The sequence below is a fragment of the Piliocolobus tephrosceles genome, chromosome 12, assembly GCF_002776525.5.
Source record: "Piliocolobus tephrosceles isolate RC106 chromosome 12, ASM277652v3, whole genome shotgun sequence".
NCBI lineage: Eukaryota > Metazoa > Chordata > Mammalia > Primates > Cercopithecidae > Piliocolobus > Piliocolobus tephrosceles.
This window is the reverse complement of record NC_045445.1, coordinates 75,042,151-75,061,835: the sequence shown is the minus strand read 5'-3', so window position 1 is coordinate 75,061,835 and position 19,685 is coordinate 75,042,151. Positions and strand designations below refer to the sequence as shown.

Sequence of the window (19,685 nt, the reverse complement as noted above, 5' to 3'; positions counted from 1 at the left end):
GTTCTTAATTTTACTTATAATATTCCTATTATTCTGATATGTCAGCCCATTGTTCTGGGCAGGGAAAAAAAAAAAAAAAACAGATGCACCCCTTTGGATAAGGTGGAATGTCTTCAGGTGGCTCTAGTAAAATAAAAATAAATAATAGAATTGAAGTACAAAGAGTAGCATATTTATAGTCATTATCATTCATGGGGTATAGAAATGTATGACTTGAAGTTTAGGAGGAGGCAAGAAAAATTATTAAGCTTGAACACAAATATGAGCATGAACACAAGGTGTTACCAGGCTGGATGGACAATTTAGAATGGGCCTAGTTTGGCAGTTTTGGTGATTGTGGTAAGGGTAAAAATGGGAAAGCATAGAGGCGAAATATCTATGGGCTATCTATGGCAAGAAGTGGGTGGCTATTTAGAAAGCTTCCTCAATAGAAAAGTAATAATGAACTGAGCATCTTCTGTGTGCAAGGTATGTGACATTCATAGTGCCAATTTGATCCTCAGAATAACCCTGTTAAATTGTTGTTATTAGGCTTATTTTACAAAAGGACAAAACAAAGGATGAGAAAAGTTAAGTAAAATACCCATGTTCATGCAGCTAGTATGTGGTAGAGCTGAGATTCAAATTCAGGTCTGTCTGAATCCAAAATCCATTTTAATCTTTTTCTAAACTGCAACTCTGCATTGATAGGTATGAAATAAAGACAGAAGAAATAGAGTTATATGTGGAATCAGAATAGAATAGCAGTTCAGAGTATGGACTCTGGAGTCGGATTACCTGAAGTGAAATTCGTGATGCAAGCAGGCAAGTCATTCAAATTCTTTGGCACTCAGTTTCTTCATTCATGACATGGTAAAGTTAATATCAATTTCAAGAGGTTATAGTCAGAATTAAATGGGTTAGTCTATGTAAATTTGGGGGCATTATAAATATAAAACACTAAATCATAATAATAAATATTAACTAATAAAAGAACCAGATCCCAAGAAATATTTCCATTTTAAGTGACTAAAATGTAACAGGCCCCAGGAGAATATTTTTCCACTTAACAATTGTGATTTGAGTCAATTCTTATATAAAATTGTGGGTGTCAATTATCAATGAGTGCTTCATTTTAAGAAGCCTTTTTACCTAAACTTTAAACATTAACAATGTGGTTCTGTTTTTTATTACAATAGACAAAACCAATAAAAATCTATGTGTCTTTTGTCTTATTGATCATATAAAATAATAAATTCAGTCAAGTGAATGGCCTGATAATTAAAAAAGAAAACAGTTGAACTGCTAACCTACAAATGTAGCACTAGGTTCATTTTAAACACCAGAAAAACGATATTCAGAAGACCAACTCTGTTAACATTTTCACTTGTCATTCAGACAGCTTTTCACCATGAAGGCTTATCCTCCAAAATGTTTCCATTTACTGTAATTTACTTTCTAGTAACTTTAGAAAGGACTAATTGCAATATGTCCTGGAAAGGAAAGAAACGAGGCATTTTAATTCTACTGAAATTGAGATTCTATAGGTTTGATTTCTTCTGAGCTCTTCAGAGAGCTCTCAAAGATTCCTGAGAGTAAGAGAATTCCCCTTGTCATGTGAAAACAAACTTCTGCCTCTAAACTGACTGTGCTGAACGTCCCAGATTTTTCCAGTGTTGGCTTGTGATCTGAGTTACATGCTCAATGAGACAAGGCAAGACTTTAACAGGAAAACTTTAAAGGTTGAATGTGTTTACCTTTCATTTTGCTGCCTTTGATGTTGGATTTATATTCAATTGACCAAGGGTTTACTGACCTCATTAATCTTATTTCTTCTCAGAACTGATTCCTCATAGAAACTAAGATCTGTATATCCCCATTTTTTTTTGTTTGAGTGGGCAAGAAGTTCCACAGGTGTGAAGCTGAATGTTTATTTCCATTTCACACCTTTCTAGACATTTATTAATTAAAAGCAGTAGTTGCTAACTAGCGACAATTTGAATCAACCCCACAGTGTTTAGGAGGGATTCCATGGAACAAGAGTAACACTCAATTTTTTCTAGTCAGGTAGAGAGACAGGCCTGTCTTATTCTACCCTCTGATTTCTGCTGCTTCTCCTCATAATCCACTTTAGATCTAGACAATATAGAGGTAAAGGAAGTATTACAGTTAAATGCACTCCTCCTCCTCTACCATGTATTTTTAAATCTAAATTGCAGGGAAAGAGAATCAAGAACATTGTTTTATCTATTATTCTTCTACATTTCACTGCATTTCTTGAACAGAAATCGTTAGGTCATTCTCAGAGTCATTAGAGCAGATTAAATTTTTACTCCTCACAGAGTCAGCACTGTCATAGGGTCTGAGAAGAAAGAAAATCTTTGTTCTGTTTCTTACAATCAAATTGGGAAAAATGAAACAGACACATAGACTTACATAAATCAGGCAGTAAATCATTAAAACGTTAATTATGTATTGGTAGAGTTGGTTGGAATGAACTGAAGTGAGAGCTCAATTTAGAATAGTTACAGAAGTGATATTGTTGGTCTGTGTCCCCACTCAAATCACATCTTGAATTATAATTCCCATAATCCCCATGTGTTGTGTGAGGGACCTGGTAGGAGTTAATTGAATCATGGTGCGGTTACCTCCATGTTGTTATTGTAATAGTGAGTGAGTTCTCATGAGATCTGATGGTTTTATAAGGGGGTTTCCCCCTTTTGCTTGGCACTTCAGCTTGCTGCCACCATGTAAAGAAAGATGTGTTTCCTTCCCTTTTTGTCATAATTGTACATTTCCTGAGGCTTTCCCAGCCATGCAGAACTGTGAGTCAATTAAATATCTTTCCTTTATAAAGTATCCAGTCTTATTAGTAGTGTGAGAATGGACTTATATAGTAAATCGGTACCACAGAGAATGGGGTGTTGCTGTACAGATACCCCCAAAATGGGGAGGTAGCAATGAAACTGGATAACAGGCAGAGATTGTAACAGTTTGGAGGGCTTAAAAAAAGAGAGAAAAATATGGGAAAGTTCGGAACTTCTTAGATGGCTTTGACCAAAATGCTGATAGTGTTATGGATGATGAAGTCCAGGCTAAGTTGGTCTCAGATGGAGATAAGAAACTTGTTGGGAACTGGAGTAAAAGTCACTTTTACTATCCAAAGAGACTGGTGGCATTTTGCTCCTGCCCTAGAGATCTGTGGAACTTTGAACTTGAGAGAGACAATTTAGGGTATCTGGTGGAAGAAATTTCTAAGTAGTAGAGCATTCAAGAGGAAGTAGAGTGAAACTGGAAAATTTGCAGACAGATGATGTGACCCCCTCCCCCCCAAAAAAGCACATTTTCTGGGGAGAAGTTCAAGCCCACTGCAGATATTTGCATAAGCAATGAGAAGGTGAATATGAATCACCAAGACAATGGGGAAAATGTCTCTAGGGCATGTCAGACACCTTTACAACAGCCCCTCCCATCACAGGCCCAGACGCCTAGGAGGAAAAAATGGTTTTGTGGGCCAGGCCCAGGGGACCCCCTGCTGTGTGAAGCCTAGGGACTTGGTGCCCTGCATCCTAGTCACTTCAGCCATGGCTAAAAGGGGAGAAGGTATAGCTTGGGTTGTGGCTTCAGAGGGTGCAAGCCTCAAGCCTTGGCAGCTTTTAAGTGGTGTTAAGTCTGTAGCTGCACAGAAGTCAAGAAGTGAGGTTTGGAAACCTCCACCTAGATTTAAGAGTATATATGGAAAAGCCCAGATGTCCAGGCAGAAATTTACTAAAAGGGGCAGACCCCTCATGGAGAATCTCTGCTAGGGCAGTGTGGAAGGGAAAGGTGGGGTTGGAGCCCTCACACAAAGTCCCCACTGGGGCACTGCCTGGTGGAGCTGTGAGAAGAAGACCACCATCCTCCAGACACCAGTTGCACTGTGCACGTGGAAAAGCTGCAGACACTCAACACCAGCCCAGGAAAACAGAGGAGAGGGTGGCTATATACTGCAAAGCCACAGGGATGAAGCTGCCCAAGGCTGTGGGAGCCCACTTCTTGCATCATTGCGACCTGGATTTAAGACATAAAATAAAAGGAGATCATTTTGGAACTTTAAGGTTTAACGATTGCCCTTTTGAATTTCTGACTTGCATGGAGCCTGTAGCTCCTTCATTTGGCCAATTTCTCACATTTTGAACAGGTGCATTTTCCCATTGCCTATACCCACATTGTATCTAGGAAGTATCTAAGTTGCTTTTGATTTTGCAGGCTCGTAGGTGGAAGGGACTTGCCTTGTGTCACATGAGACTTTGAACTTGGAAATTTGGGTTAATGCTGAAAAGGATTGAGACTTTGTGGGATTGTTGGAAGAGCATGATTGTGTTTTGAAATGTGGGGAAATGAGATTTGGGAGGGGTCAGGGGCAGAATTATATGGTTTGGCTATGTCCTCACTCAAATCTCATGCTTGAATTGTAGTTCCCATAATCCCCACGTGTTGAGGGAGGGACCTGGTGGGCAGTAAGTGAATCATGGGTTCAGTTTACTTCATGCTGTCTGGTGATAGTGAGTGAGTTCCCATGAGATCTGATTGTTTTATAATGGGCTTTTCCCTCTTTTGCTCAGTACTCTGCTTGCTGCCGCCATGTAAAGAAAGATGTTTGCTTTTTCTTTCACTATGATTGTAACTTTCCTGAGGTCTCCCCAGCCATGTTGAACTGCTAGTCAATTAAACCTCTTTCCTATATAAATTACCCAGTCTTGGATATGTCTTCATTAGCAACATGAGAATGGAGTAATACAAAAATGCTTAATAGTGTAAGGTAATGATATCTTAAGTATGGGTAGAAGTTGGATAGATAAGTGATGATGAAATTAGGTAGCAATAGGGAAAGGTTCATAACATGAGCAAAAACAAGAAGGTATACAAACAGATGTGTATAGGACTATGAGGAGAACACCCTAGAAGGACAAAAGGTACTGAGGTGACAATCTTACTTAAATTACAATAAGACTTTCTACATTGGATAAAATGAGATGAATAGAAATATCTATAAAGCTTGTTAAAATACAGACTGCTGAACCCCACTCCCAGAGTTTCAATTTAATTGGTCTGTGTGGGGCCAGAAATTTTGCATTTTCAATTACCAAGAGTCTCTGATGCTGCTGATGAGGTGGGTGCCACACATTGAGAATAACTGATCTAATTCAGACAACCTTGAAACAAATACAATAACTTGCCATTGTTTTTTTAACCACAATGAAAATCTAAAAGATTAAAGAAGGCCGCCTATGGGACTGTCAAATCCGTCAGTATCCAAACATATTTTGGTAGCTGCCATTTCTTCAAATTAGACATGCCAATGTTAGGTAGAAAATGTGCAAGTGTATGCTTGGTGGTGGTGGTGAAATAACATGACTTAGCAGGTCAATCAGGCCCTAACCCTAAGTTTTCCAAAGTATTTTGGATATATTAGTAAAAACATGTACTGATTCTCCTTTTTCTGGTAGATTTACAATGGTGGATTTATAACTGCTATTGTGGAATTTCCTCAGCAGTGTTCAATCTTGCACTCTGTAATTTAGATTGCTATACTTCTAGATGGGACATCACAGCTCTAGTGGAAACAATAGCACCCATAAAAACTACATCATAAATATGCAGTCACTTAGTTCAAGGAAAAGACTTCTACAGGGTAGATTCTGCAAATAAATTGGTCCAGAACCAGTGTTTCTGCTGAGCTAATCTATTAAAAGGACTCATTAAAGGGTATCCATTCTGTATGAATGCCAACATATTTACTCTTTTGCTTGTCAAAATAGATCTTAATGATGAATCTATTCCTGAATTAAACCAAGGTATACGTTTATTCTGGAAACTTCTTAAACATACTTGTTTTTCTAAAACTGAATCAGTGAGAGGACAATGATGGGGATTCAGAAACTTTGACTCCCAGGTTTGTACTCAGTACATTAATGTTTTTCTCACCACCTTTGTTTTCTCCCTTTTTGGAAAAAGTAATCTTCACATTTCCTGATATAAATTGATAACTCAGAAATTTAGCCTTTTTGGAGTTTATGCCTGATGACCAGTCTGTGCATAGGGTAAGACAAATGGAAAACAGCCTTAGGCTATACCTCCAGGCATAAGCTCTACTAAATGAAAGAATCCAGAGATAAACTACAGAGAGAGAATTATCTGGAGCTAGACATGAATGCTTCTGTGACTTCCTTAGTCACCTGGCATTAGGACCCTCTGAAAGATAATATGAATCACCTTACTGAGCCAATAGTCACCTCATGTTTTACCTTCCATTTTCTGTATCTTTCATATATTGGTTTGGAACAGACAATATATTCAATACTTTGCACTAAACTAAGTTTCCCTGTTTTCTCCATCTTTTTCCTTGGTACATATCTATCCATTCATTTCTTTATTGAATGTGTATTTTTGAAGATGTAGTTCAATCTAGTAGGGCATTTTTTGGATAGGCGGCCAGAAGACCAGGGTTCCAGTACTAGTATTGCCACTAGCTGTGTGACCCTGAGAAAGAGAAAGAATTGCATAATTATATGACTCAGTGACTCCTAAAGTGTGAAATTTATATCACTGATAGGCTTGTAAGTTGATTATAGTTGATACATGGATGAATACCTTTAATTTGAATATTAATTTGAGCATGTCTTCAACTAATATTACAAAAGCTATCAATAGGGCTTCCCCTGCCTGAAACCAATACCCAAACATGTAGTCTAGGGTTTGGGAGCTGAACTGTCCTGCACACTGCCAATGGTACCTGAGTGCACCATCTGGGGGACTGAGGACAAGACTTACCCACTTCTCACCCCTATCATTGGTGCCTATGCACATCATCTGGGAGTCTGGGGATTGACTGATTCCACCCACGAGTGCTGGTGCTCAAATACATTATCAAGAGCCTGATAACAGACCTGTTCCACCCACTACCACTTTTCCTGGCACCCAGCACCCAAACACACAATCTGGGAGCCTACTCTGTCTGCCCCAGCTGGTGCCTGTACATACCATCAGGGGGACTAAAGACAGGTCTGTGTTGCCTAATGCCACCACCACTAGTGCCCAAGGATCAGCCCACCTAATGTCCCTGTCCAGAGCAAAACCTTACAGCAGCATCCAATAAAAACCACAGTCTAAGATATTTCAGAACTTAAAAACACAACTGATGTTGGTTACAGCTGAAGAAATCATACAGAGAGTACACTGCTTTACCCACCCAGAATCAGAGTCAAATATATTTCTACCCAACCAACATGAAAGATACATCTATAGAAAAAAATCTTTCCCTATGAAAGCCAATACATAAAATTCGAAGAAGTATTACTCCAGATGCACAGATATGAAACCAAGAACAAAAGAAATAAGAAAAGCAAAGAAAGATAATCTCTCCAAAGGAACACAAGAATTCTCTGGTAATAGACTCCAAAGAAAAGAAAATTTATGAAATGCTTGAAGAAAAGAATTAAAAATACTGGTACTACAGAAACTCTATAAGATAGGATAGAACACAGAAATACAGAGAAATTAAAATCAGGAAACAATTCATGATTTGAATGAGAAATTTAAGAAAGAATCAAATAGAAATTCTAAAACTAAAGAATGCAATGGATGAAAAGAAAAACACACTCAAGACCTTAAACAATAAATTAGATAATCCAGAAGAATTTCTGAATTTCAAGACATGTCCTCTGAAACTACTCAGTTGGACAAGAAAAACAAAGAAAAGATTAAAATAATGTAAAAAGCCTATGTGGGTCAGGTGCAGTGGCTGACACCTGTTATCCCAGCACTTTGGGAGGCTGAGGCAGGAGGATCACTTGAGCCCAGGAGTTCAAGACCAGCCTGGGCAAGATGGAGAGACCCTTATCTCTACATAAAATTAAAATGAAACAGTTGGGTGTGGTTCTTGGTGCCTGTAGTCCCAGCTACTCAGGAGGCTGGGGTTGAAGGACTGCTTGAGTCAGAAATTCAAGGTACCAATTAGCTTTAATCCCACCAGTGCACTCCAGCTGGGGTAACAAAGTGAGACACCATCTCTAAACAAGTTAAAATTATTTTAAAATGAAGAGTCTATGTAAAATATAGTGTCACAGAATCTTTAGTGTGTTGCTATTCCAGCTGGAAACTTCTGTGGCCAGTGGTTCCTTTGCCCAAGTTTTGCTTGATCTCACTGGGCTTGTTCCACACACTCAGCCCAGCAAGTTGCAATCAGCTTGTACTACTGGCCTGGATCCCATGCCTGCCAAGGGTGAGCCAGACATAGAGCGGCAAGGGGTGTGTGAGTGAGCATGGAGTCCTGCCACTGCACACATCCAGGCATGCCTGCTGCAGTGGGGTGGGCTGCTCCTGGAGCCAGTACAGACACTCGCTTCATGCAAGGCTGTAGCTGGAGCGGTCACACCACAAGTGGCTTCCACCATGGGTGCCAGGGAATGCAGTAGAAGCTGGAAGTTTGGAGATGTCAGGACCTGCGAAGTTCCAGAAAGTGTGTCACAGCCCTGGCCTGGGGAATTCCTAGGTCTGGGCTCCGTGAAAGGCTGCAGCTTGTCTCTCCTTCTCATTGCCCACAATGTGGCAAGTGAGCAGTGTGTTTCATCCCTGTTTGTGTTACTGCTCTTTCAGTCATGTCATTTAGTGGGCCATGAGTTCTTTTCCCATGTCCAGGAAGAATAAGGTAGGTAGACAACTGGAGTGTGAGCAAGGCAGAGAGGAGCTACGTTGAGTGACAGAATAGCTCTCAGGAGACCCAAAGTCTCCTGATGAGTGTCCCAGAGGAGTGTCCAGTTCTCAGAAGAGAGGATACCCATAGTAAGTAGTTCCTTTCTGCAGGCAGGTCATCCTGATGAGTCAAGGAGACCCAAAGTGAGTAGTTATTTCCCACATCTGGTAGTCCCAACCTCTCTGAGTCTGGCTGAATCTGAAGGTTTTATGGGCTTTAGAAGGGAGGAAGTACATGCTGGTTGGTCCATGGGCGGCCATGTGTGGGCCTGGCAAAAGCACCATAAGTTCTTATTCTGGGCCATGGACTCCACCTGGAACAGACAGCCCAGACCCCAGACTTCAGGCCATTGCTGACTTGAAGGAGGGGCTTCACTGGGAACCTGTCCCTTTCCACCAAGGAGCCTGTCTGCCTAGTGCTGCCATCTACATGTCATCCACCATGCCCAGGCTGCTTGTGTTTAGGGGAACCTGCAGGCCTGCATGGTGCCACTCTTAGCCCTCCTTTGGTCTCCCTCCCATGCCTGTCAGCTAGGAGGGGGCCAAGGCAGCAGGAGATTGGTGTACCAGTACCACCCTGAGTGTGTGCACACCCAGCTGGATTGTGACAGCACCCAGGCTTGACCACAACTTTGCTCCACCCTGGAGTAGACACCAGGAGCAAGGAGAGGCCAATCAGCCAGAGCAGGCACTTCTGAACCTTGTGGGGGAAGGGGGCTTGCTGGGCCCGAGATCACAGGGATTCATGGGTCCATGACCATGGCTCTGCAGCTGCAGCTGCACCCAGGAGAGCAGGGCTCCCACCCTGTCATCTCAGAAAGGGGCAGGGCTCCTGCCTGTTCCTGGCTCCCACCAGCTCTGTGGAGTGTGCATCCCCAACTACACCTTCCCTGCCGGAGCAGTGTCATTGCAGGAGCTACTCAAGTCAGGCTGCCACTGCCATCAATGGGACAACATACCATGATCAAATATTTAAATTCTAGAATTCCTAGGAGAAGAGATGGACAAAGCATAAAAACCTATTTAATGAAATAATGGCTGAAAACTTCTAAATCTTGCAAGAATTATAGAAATCCAGATATAGGAGGCTCAAAGTATACTCACAAATAGATTCAACCTAAAAAGATCATTTCTAAGTCACATTATAGTCAAACTGTCAAAAGTCAAAGACAAAGAGAGAATTCTAAAAACAGCAAGAGAAAAGCATGAAGTTACATATGAAGGAATTCCCGTTAGACTAACAGTGTATTTTTCAGCAAAAACCTCACAGGCTAGGAACGAAAGGTATGATATATTTAAGTTGCTGAAAGAAAAAAAAATCATTTAGCCAAGAATACCACAGCCAGCAAAACTACCTTTCAAAAATGAAGGAGAAATAAAGTTCTTGCCAGATGAGCAAAATCTGAAAGGATTTATAACCACTAAACCAACCCTACAAGAAATGCTAAGTGGAGCCCTACACTTGGAAATGAAAGGATAATATTTACCATCATGAAAACACATGGAAGTATAAAATCCACTGGTATGGCAAACACATAAATAAGGGAGAGAAAAAACTCAAATGTTCCCACTACAGAAAACCACCAAACTACAATGATTAAAAACAAAAGAAAGGACTGAAGGTCACATAAACAAACGGAAATTAGTAAAATGGCAGGAATAAGCCCTCACATATCAATAACAACATTGAATGTAAATAGATTACACTTTACACTTAAAAGATATAGACTAACCAAATGAACAAAAAAGCCATAACCCAACTATATGCTACCTAAAATAAACTCATCTCACCTCTAAGGACACATAAAGACTAAAAATAAAGGGATGAAAAGAAGATATTTCATGCAAATGAAAACCAAAATCGAGTAGGAGTAGCTATACTTAGATAAAATGGATGTTAACTCAAAAACAGTAAAAGGAGAAAAAAATAGGTCATTATATAGAGTGATCAATTCAGCAAGAGAATATAAGAATTTGAAACAAATATGTATTCAAAACTGGTGCACCCAGATATATAAAGAAAATATTATTACCTAAAAAGGAAGATATAAATTACAATACAATAATAGAGACTTTACCCTCCCACTCTCACCATTGGATAGATCATCTAGACCAAAAACCATCAAAGAAACCTTGAATTTAAATTTTATTTTAAAACAAAAGGACTTAACAGACATTTATCCAAAACTTTCATCCAAAAGCTGAAAAATGTGCATTTTTCTCCTCAGCACATGGAACATTCTTCAGGATAGATTATATGTTAGAACACAAAGCAAGTCTCAATTTTTTAAAAAACAGTTAAAATTATATTCAGTATATTCCCAAACCACAACAGAGTAAAACTAAAAATTAATAACTAGAGGAACTTTGGAAACTGTGCAACAAAAAAAACTTAAACAGGAAACTCCTGAGTGTTCACTGAGTTAATGAAAAATTAAGAAGGAAATACAAAACTTTGAAAAAACAAATGAAAATGGAAACACAACATACTAAAACCTGTAAAATACAGCAAAAGCATTGCTAAGAGGGAAGTTTACAGGACTTAACACTTACATCAAAATAGAAATATTTTAAATTAAAAACCTACTGATGCACTTAAAGGACCCACAAAATTAATAACAAACCAAACTCAAAATGAGTATAAGAGAAGAAATAATAAACATCAAAGTAGAATTAAAATACAGACTTAAAAAAAATACAAAGGATCATAAAAACAAAATGGTGGTTGTTTGAAAATCTAAACAAAATAGACAAATCCTTAGCTAGCCTAAGAAAAACAATCCCATATAAATAAAATCAGAGATAAAAAGAGATCATTAAATTGATGCCACAGAAATACAAAGAATCATTACTGATCATGAACAGCAATATGCCAACAAATTGTAAAACCTAACAGAAATTAATAAATCACTGGGCACATATAAGCTACCATGATTGAATAAGAAAGGGAAACAGGAAACTGTTCAGATCAGCAATGAGAAATAAGATTGAATCAATAATAAAAATCTCCCAACAAGAAAAGACCAGGAGTAAGTAAATGGATTGATACATGAATTCCACCAAACTTATAAAGAAGAATTAACACAAATTCTTCTTAAGGTATTCCAAAACATTACGAAGACAGGAATTCTTTCTAACTCATTCTACAAGAATTACCCTAATACCAAAACCAGAAAAGACAAAAAAAAAAAAAAAAAAAAAAAAAAAAGAAGAAGAAGAGCATAGACCAATATCCTTCATAAATACAGACTCAAACATCCTCAATAAAATATTAGCAAAACGAATCTAATAACACAAAAAAAAGGTAATATACCATAATCAAGTGGGATTAATTTCAGGAATCTAAACATGTTTCAACATATGCAAATCAATAAATGCAGTACATCATAGAAAAAGAATTAAGGACAAAAGCCATAAATTATCTCAATAGATGCAGGAAAAGCATTTGCTAAAATTTGATATCCCTTCATAATAAAAAACTTTCCACAAATTAAGCATACATGGAACATACCTAACCAAAACAAAGGCCACATATGAGAAACCCACAGTCTATATCATATTGGATGGGGAAAAGATGAAATATTTTCCTGTAATAACTGGAACTAGGATGCCCAATTTCACCACTCTTATTTAACATAGCACTGAAACTCCTAGCCAGAGAAATCATGCAAGAGAAAGAAATGGAAGGCATCCAAGTTGGAAGAGAGGAATTGAAATTATCCTTCTTTTCAGACAACATAATAATATATAATATAATGATATATTTAAAGAATAAGATGAAAGACCTCTACAACTAAAGCTACTAAACATTGATGAAAGAAATTGAAGAAGACACAAACAAATGGAAAAACAACCCGTGTTCATGGATCAAAAGAATTGATTTTGTAAAAATGTCCGCATTGCTCAAAGCCATCTATAGATTAATGTAATCCATATCAAAATACCAGCGATATTCTTTTCAGAAATACAATGTGTAATGAGAATTTTAATTAAAAATAGAACTACCATAAGATCTAGCAATCCCATTAGTGGGTATTTATCCAAAGGAAGAGAAATCAGTATATCAAAGTGATACCTACACCCTCATGTTTATTGCAGCACTATTCATAATAGTCAAGATATGGAATTGACTTAAGTCCATCAACAGAAGAATGAATAAAGAAAATATAGTGTATAATCACACCAGAATATGGTTCAGCCATAAAAAAGAATGAAATTGTGTCATTTGCAACAAACTGGAGGACATTATGCTAAGTGAAATAGCCCAGGCACAGACAGGCAAATATCACATGTTCTTACTCATATGTGGAAGCTAAAAAAAGTTGATCTCATGGAAGTAGAGAGTAGAATAATGGTTAACAGAGACTGAGAAGGGTGGGTGGGGGAATGAAGAGAGATTAACAGGTGCAAACATATAATAAATAGAAGGGATAACTTCTAGTGTTCAATAGCACAGTAAGGTGACTATAGTTAAGGAGAATTGACTGTATACATCAAAATAGCTAGAAAAGAGTTAAAATGCTCCCAACATAAATAAATGATAATTTTTTGAGGTGATGGATATCCTAAATACCCCAATAGTATCATTACACATTGTATGCATGTATCAAAATAACACATATGCTCAATAATATGTACAAGTATTATTTATCAAAAAAGGCTCATACAAGAATACTTATTCATAGTAGCTATCTTTTTAAGCAAGGGGCATCTGTTGCCAATTATCACCAAAAGTAGAAGTCTGAACACTTAATAAAAAACTATAACTAAAACAATGCTTCTGAATTCACAGGTAGAGTTGCTTAGAACAGGCTGGCCTCGGTATTGAAGTAAAAATGTATGTTGACTTAAAGTAAAACATAAAGTAAGCAATCATAGCGATCATACGCTGACATGAGAAAATTGTGAAAGTGGCCATGAAATAGCTGAATATTGAGAAATATTTCTAAACCTAGAAGGAAACTTAGAATCTAGTTAACTATTCACTTATCCACTCAACACTTATTTACTGAGCAGATGCTTTGCATCAGGCATTGTGTTAGGTACAAGCGCCAGAGGTTAGGGGTGCAAAAGAAACACAATTCATCTTGACATTCACAACCCTCACTTTAGTACATCAAGGATATGTAAACAAATATTTATAATAAAACACAGGAAATTCTACGAAAGTGCGTTGAACAAATTGTCTCAGAGAAACTAAAAGGAAGATCAACACTTGTGGGAACTGGGAAAACTTCATAGAGTAATTGTTGTTTGTGTTGATTCTTGAAAAACGAATGATTTTAAATAGTCAAAGAGGAAGGCAGAAGGAGTAGTATGAGTGGGTGAAAAGTTTCACTCTTTGGAAAAGTATGTTATTTTTTGTGGATAATAACCTGAAGTTTGGGGTTGTTGGAACATATAATATTGGAGCGGTGGAGAGGAGCAGAGGTGAGGCTGAAAGGGAGGCAGGGACCAGGTTGGGAAGGGACTTTGGTGCCATGTCAGTGAGATGCAGAACATGGTGAGAAGGCCATGGATAATCAAATAATTTACTTAGAGATACACCATGATCACATTTTCATATTTAAAACTTATTCTAGTATAGAGATTGAATTACATTAAGGGAAGACTGGAAGTAAAGAAACTTGTCAGAAGGCTGGTTCAGGTAAGAAATAAGTTCAGATAAGAAATAATAGTGGTGTCGGCTGGGCGCGGTGGATCACGCCTGTAATCCTAGCACTTGGGAGACAGAGGCGCGTGGATCACCTGAGATTAGGAGCTCGTGACCAGCCTGGCCAACATGGTGAAACCCTGTCTCTACTGAAAATACAAAAAATTAGCCAGGCATGGTGGTGCACGCCTCTAATCCCAGCTACTCAGGAGGTTGAGGCAGGAGAATTGCTTGAACCCGGGAGGCGGAGGTTGCTGTGAGCGGAGGTTGCAGTGAGTGGAGATGATACCATTGCACTCCAGCCTGGGCAACAAGAGTGAAACTCCGTCTCAAAACAACAACAACAGAAAAAATGGTGGCAAGGGGATATATTTTCATTTCTTACCAAACTGGAGTAACAGCAATTGAATTTACCCGTGTATTTGAAACTACCAAAAATTACAAATAAAGGGTATCTATAAAAAATCAACAGGGTTAGATAGAATAAATTAGATCTAGTATTCGATAGCACAACAGGATGACTATAGTCAACGATAATTTACTGTACATTTAAAAATAACTAAAAGGGTATAATTGGAATATTTGCAACATAAAGAAAGATAAATACTTGAGGTGATGGATACCCCACTTACCCTGATGGGATTATTATCCATTATATGCCTGCATCAAAAGATCACATGTACCCCATAAATATGTATACCTACTATGTGCCCATAAAGATTAAAAGTACTCAATAGCTGATATAACAATTAATGGAGAAAGAGTAAGTGCTTTCTACTTGAGATCAGAAAGCAGACAAGGATGTATATTCTCCCCACTTATCTTCAACCTTCAACTGGAGGTTCTAGCCAATTAAATAAGGCAAGATAAAAATATAAAAGGCACTTACAATAAAAATAAGGAAGAAAAATTATCTTTATTCACAGATGCATGCCAATATATGTAGAGAGTGCAATCATGCAAAGGAAAGTGCAAGAAAACAACTGGAATTATTTCATAAACTTATCAAGATTACAGGATATAAGATCAATATGTAGAAATCAATTGTATTTCCATATGCTACTAATGAACTGTAACAAATGGTAATAAAAAGAAAATTTACAATAGCTTTGAAAATATTAAATACTTAGGGACAGGCTGGGCGCATTGGCTACACCTGTAATCCCAGCACTATGGGAGGTCGAGGCGGGTGGATCACGAGGTCAGGAGATCGAGACCATCCTGGCTAACATGTTGAATCCCCGTCTCTACAAAAAATTAAAAAAAAAAAAAAAATTAACCGGCCTTGGGGCGGGCATCTGTAGTCCCAGCTACTCAGGAGGCTGAGGCAGGAGAATGGCGTGAACCCGGGAGGCGGAGCTTGCAGTGAGTCGATTTGGCGCCACTGCACTCCAGCCTGGATGACACAGCAGGACTCCATCTCAAGAAGACAAACAAACAAACAAACAAACAAACAAACAAAACAAAACAAAAAGAAAACTTAGGGATAAATCTGACAAAAGGGTTGTATACTGAAAAACTTGAAAAATACGTGAATTAGAAAATAGCAGTGTGTTAGAAAAATAATTGCATATTGAAAACTTCAGAATTTTCTAAGACAAAAGATCTAAAATATAGAGAGCTATAACCTGCTGATAGGTCAGAAGACACAATATTATTAATGTGCCAATTTTCTCTACATTGAGTTATATATTTAAAGTAATTCAGATAAAAATTCCATCAGGCTTTTTTTTTTTTTTTTTGTAAAAATGTATGAGCTGATTCTAAATTTGATGTGGAAATGTAAAGGACATAGGAATAGGTAAAAGAGATATGAATATAAAAAACAAAGCTACAGAACTAAAGCTATCTGATTTCAAGATTTATTGTAAAGCTACAGCAATCAAAATAGTGATGTTGATATAAAGTAGATCAAAGGAACAGAATAGAGAATCCAGAAGTGGTCCCACACATATATGAACAATTGATTTTCTACAAACATGAAAAGACGACTTAATAGAGAAAGGTTGTCTTCAACAAAAAGCACTGAAGTAACTGAATATCAAAACCTGCAAAAAAGAACTTTTATCCATACATTGCATTATGTACAAAAATTACCTCAAAATGGGTCATAGAGCTAAATATAAATCCTAAAACGGTAAAACCTTCCAGAAGGAAATATAAAAGAATATCACTGTGACTTAGGTTTAGAAAAACTATTTCTAGAAGGTCACATGCATGGTGAAAAGCATGATCTATAAACAATAAATTGATAAATTGGATTGTATCAAAGTTAAAAACTTTGGTTTTCCCAAAGGTGCTGTTAAGACAATGAGAATACAAGCCAAAGGTTGGAATAGAACATTTGCAAAATAAATAGTTGATAAAGGAATTAAATCTACAATTTCTAAATAATTCTCAAATCTCAATAATTAAGAAATAAACTGGAATTAAAAACAAGGGGAAAATATTTGAACAGACACATCATGAAATAAGAAATATACGGCCGGGCATGGTGGCTCAAGCCTGTAATCCCAGCACTTTGGGAGGCCGAGACGGGCGGATCACGAGGTCAGGAGATCGAGACCATCCTGGCGAACACGGTGAAACCCCGTTTCTACTAAAAAAATACAAAAAACTAGCCGGGCGAGGTGGTGGGCGCCTGTAGTCCCAGCTACTCGGGAGGCTGAGGCAGGAGAATGGCGTAAACCCGGGAGGCGGAGCTTGCAGTGAGCTGAGATCCAGCCACTGCACTCCAGCCTGGGCGACAGAGCGAGACTTCGCCACAAAAAAAACTCAAGACAATATAATAATAAAAGATGTACTAGGCCGGGCGCGGTGGCTCAAGCCTGTAATCCCAGCACTTTGGGAGGCCGAGAGGGGCTGATCACGAGGTCAGGAGATCGAGACCATCGTGGTTAACATGGTGAAACCCCGTGTCTACTAAAAACAATACAGAAAACTAGCCAGGCGAGGTGGCGCGTGCCTGTAGTCCCAGCTACTCCGGAGACTGAGGCAGGAGAATGGTGTGAACCCAGGAGGCGGGGCTTGCAGTGAGCCGAGATTGCACCACTGCACTCCAGCCTGGGCGACAGAGCGAGACTCTGTCTCAAAAAAAAAAAAAAGAAAAAAAAAAAAAAAGAAATATAAACAAGGAAATAATGTTTGATGTAACTAGTCATTAGAGAAATGCAAATTACAGATAGAATAAGATATCACTGTACATTTATTAGAGTGGTTAAAATTTAAAAGCCTGACCATACTAAGTATTGAAAAACATGTGGCATAACTGACATTTTCATACACTGATGATGGGAATGTAAAATGGTACTTTGCAAAATACTCTGGAAAATAATTTGTTAGCTTCTTAAAAAGTTAAAGATACCTACCATATGATCAAGTCATTCCACTCATTTGTATTTACCCAAGAAATGAAAGCATATGTTGATAACAGACTTGTACGTGAATGCTCATGGCATCTTTATTTTTAATAATCCCAACTGGAAACAACCCTAGATTCTATCAGCACGTGAATGGATAACCAAATTGTGGTATGTCTATACAATGGAATACCACTCAGCAATAAAACAGAATGAATTATTTATATCCTAAAAACATAGTTGAATTTTTTTTTTTCAAAATGTTAAGATTTTATTTACAAAGCTTTTTTGTTGTACAGAAAGTAAAAATGCTGTTACAATCTCCGTGTAACTGGTAGCCACAGATGGTAGACTCACCAGTCACAGCTATCCACGCTACAGCAAGAGTCTTACACAAAAACCTAACAATGCTTACAATTTTGTTGGGGTGAAGTCCACAAGCTTGGTGGTAGATTACCATGAGGAACTATATGGAAGGAAATCAGAATGTCACAAGAACTATTCTTTGGCTCTTTGGGTGGGTGGGTGTCCTAGGGTTTCTATCACAGCTACCTTTTTTTTCTTTTTTCTTTTTTTTTTTTTTTTTTTTTAAAAACAGCTACCAAATCCATGAGCAGTCCAATCAACACTGAACAGTTCTGTTTCTGCAGGTTATCTGGGGTCTTAATCATCTTCTCCTTCATCATCTGTTTCTCTCTTCCTCTTTTCACCTTTCCTGCCTTCTTCCTCCTCTTCATCTTCATCCTCATCTTGCACCTTCTTCATCAAGTCCAAATTCTTCTTCCTCCTCACTGACTTCATCGTCCTCCTCATCCCCTTCTACATCTTCATCTTCATCATCTTCTTCATCAAACTCCTCTTCTTCACCATTCTCATCCTCCTCATCTTCCTCATCTTCTCCTTCTTCATCCTCCTCTTCATCCACACCATCCACCTGGGCATCTGAGTCAGGTGCTTCCTGGTCCTCTTGGTCATAGCCATCCAAGTAGGTAAGCTGGGACAGGAGCTTGAAGACACTCTCTCGGTAGTCACTCAGGTTAGTAACCTCACAGTTAAAGAGGTCCAGGCTTTTCAGACATTCTAACTTTCAGTTTATTTCCACTTAAGTTTAGATGTGTGAGATTTGGAAGTTTTTCAGCTAACATGTCCAGACCTCCAAAGATTCTATTTTCACTGAGTTCAAGCTTTCTCAATTTAGGCAACTTGGGGAGATTTGAAACTGAGATCAAGTCTACATTTCTTAAACTGAGGAACTCTAGGTTCACAAATTCAGCTGTTAAGCCTTCAATTTTTCCATCATTTGATTTGCAATTGTCCAAGACAAGTTCTCAACAGCTGCCGGGGTCTGGTTCCTCAGCTCCAGGTGGATCCTCCTCTTCATGCCCATGTTCCCCCTTCCCCCCTCTTCAAACTTAACTTTCCGCGGCGGGGGCAGAGAGGGGAGAGGCGTCCCTGCCTGCGCAGCGAAGGCCATCGGAAGCGTTTGCTCGCGGCGGAGGCCGGCGGCGCTGTCCTGAGTGGCTGGCGGCCTAAGGGCAGGCGAGCAGAGCCCCCGGAGCCAAGTTACCCACGGGAGTGCAAAACATAGTAGAATTTCTAAATAATTTTTCTGTGAAAGAAACCAGAAAAAAGCACACATGGTTGTATGAGTCCATTTATCTAAAAGCCTAGGAAATGCAAACTAAATGTCTTAATTTTCTAGGGCTGCCATAATGAAGTAGCATAAAATGACTGGCTTAAACAACAGAAACTTATTGTCTTACAGTTCTGGAGATTAGTAATATGAGATTCCGGTGTGGGCAGGCTGGTTCCTTCTGGGGGATAGGAGGAAGCATTGGTTGCATGTTTCTTCACTAGTTTCTGGCAGTTTGCTGGCAATCTTTGGTGTTCCTTTGGGTGTAGAAGGGTTACCCTGATCTCTGCCTTAATTGTCACATGGCATTTTCCTTCATGTGCTTCTG

At 38.6% G+C, this 19,685-nt stretch overlaps 1 pseudogene across 1 annotated transcript; it reads right to left on the bottom strand.

Annotated features, from left to right (window-relative positions):
- Window positions 1-18,316: 18,316 nt before the first annotated feature.
- Window positions 18,317-19,111, bottom strand: LOC111536056 (annotated as a pseudogene). Its single transcript, XR_002729641.1, has one exon. The product of XR_002729641.1 is annotated as an acidic leucine-rich nuclear phosphoprotein 32 family member B pseudogene (transcript).
- Window positions 19,112-19,685: the final 574 nt, after the last annotated feature.